At 38.1% G+C, this 1999-nt stretch overlaps 1 pseudogene; it reads right to left on the bottom strand.

Annotated features, from left to right (window-relative positions):
* Positions 1-718: 718 nt before the first annotated feature.
* LOC104673137 lies at positions 719-1735 on the bottom strand (annotated as a pseudogene).
* Positions 1736-1999: the final 264 nt, after the last annotated feature.

Raw genomic sequence — 1999 nt, 5'->3', positions numbered from 1 at the left:
TCCTATAATTGATACTGTAGTATTTTATATGTTTAAATTCTAGCACAAATACTAAGTATGACAAAAGACAGATTTGATAAGCATTAATGCCTTATTTGAGAATATAAAATTTTACCTTTATAACATTAAGTTGTTAGCCAGAATAATTATGAACTGTAATTGATGAGGTAAAGCAGCGCTTTTTAGAGTCTTCATATCGCCTTTTATGTCAAAGCAAATTCTGTTTTAACTCAAATAATGCTAAATTATTCTCTATGTTACCCAGAGTGAATCACATGAACTAGCTAATCTTTAATATAGAGCTGATTTTTAAATGCTGCAAGAGTTTTTTTTTTTACAGATTCTCACTCTGTTGCCCAGGGTGGAGTACAGTGGCGTGATCTTGGCTCACTGCAGCCTCGACCTCCTGGGTTTAAGTGATCCTCTTACCTCTGCCTCTCAAAGAGATATTTTTTAATGGTGCCTATATAAGGGGAAAAACTGCTTATGAGTTTTAATGCATGTAGTTGCAGCTTTAGGGAGGATGATGTGAGACGCAGAATATAGGAACTGGCATCATAAGATTCTGCACTGTGTTTGCCAACTCCCGATCACCATATTCAGGCCCTCTAATTCAGTCTACTAAAAAACTATTTGTGATATAAAAACAATAGCAATAATCACATATGTTAATTTCAAAGCCCAAAAGTAGGAATTTGTATTACTTCTTTGTAATTGTCTAAAAACCCTGCTTGGAACCCACATGTCGTCTCCTTAGCGTCCTCATGGCTTCCTTTATGTCTTTATTCCTCAGAGTATAAATCATGGGGTTAAGGAGAGGAGGGAAGACAGTAAAAAACACAGAGATAAATTTGTCAACTGGGAAACTTTCAAAGGGCCAAATATAGATGAATATTAATGGGCCAAAGAACAGAAGCACAACAGTAATGTGGGCAGACAGTGGAAAGGGCCTTGGACGTCCCATCAGAGGCTTGGCGATGCACAGTAGCAAGGATGATAGTGTAAGAAGTGAGCAAAAGGAGGAAACACATAAATGAGAGCAGACCACTGTTGGTGAGCACCAGGATCTCAAAAACATAGGTGTCTAAGCAGGCAAGCTTGATTACTAGGGGGAGGTCACAGAAAAAATTGTCTACCCTGTTGGGTTCACAGAAAGGCAGATTGACTGTGAATGCCAGGTGGCTGGCTGAGTGTGAGATGCCAATGGCCAAGGAAACCCCCACCAGAACAGTGCACACCCTCCGGTTCATGATGGTCATGTAGTGCAGAGGTTTGCATATAGCAATGTATCTATCATAGGCCATGGCAACAAGAAGCACCATCTCACTACCCCAAAAAACATGCAAGAAAAAGATCTGTGACATGCATCCCTGGAAAGTGATGGTCTTGTGTTCATTGAGGAAGTCTGCAATCATCTTGGGAGTGGCAAACGTAGCCTGACACACACATCAATGAAAGAGAGATTGCTAAGAAGAAAGTACATTGGGGAATGCAAATGAGAGTCTATAATTACTGTGATGATGATAAGGATGTTTCCCAACACAGCAGCTCCATAAAACACAGAGAAGATAAAGAAAAGCAAGACTTGGAGTCACCAAGAGCTAGACAGTCCCAACAAAATGAATTCAGTAACCACTGACTTATTACTCCATCCATTAACTGAATTGGGGCAGCTGAAGTTATCTAGAGGGAAAAAAAGATAATTGAGATGGATTAAGAATAAGCTTTTTACCATTTTGCAAATCAAATAGATGTTTGGATTCTAATCAATATAAAAATAAAAAGGTGAGGCTATGAGACAATGAGTATTCACATGATTGTTAAGAATTAATATTTTCCCTGAGCTCACTTAGATAATTATCTGAATTATTATTTACTTTTGCCTTTATGCTTTGCCAAGATAGATAGATAGATACAGAGAGAGAGAGAGATTTATCTAACAGATAAACCTATATAGAAAGAGAGAAGTCGAGAGATTTGCCATTGTATTCTAAAATGT

This window comes from Rhinopithecus roxellana, chromosome 5 (genome assembly GCF_007565055.1).
Source record: "Rhinopithecus roxellana isolate Shanxi Qingling chromosome 5, ASM756505v1, whole genome shotgun sequence".
In the NCBI taxonomy this organism is placed as follows: domain Eukaryota; kingdom Metazoa; phylum Chordata; class Mammalia; order Primates; family Cercopithecidae; genus Rhinopithecus; species Rhinopithecus roxellana.
Note: the sequence above shows the minus strand (reverse complement) of the source record. Positions and strands in the feature narration are given on the sequence as shown.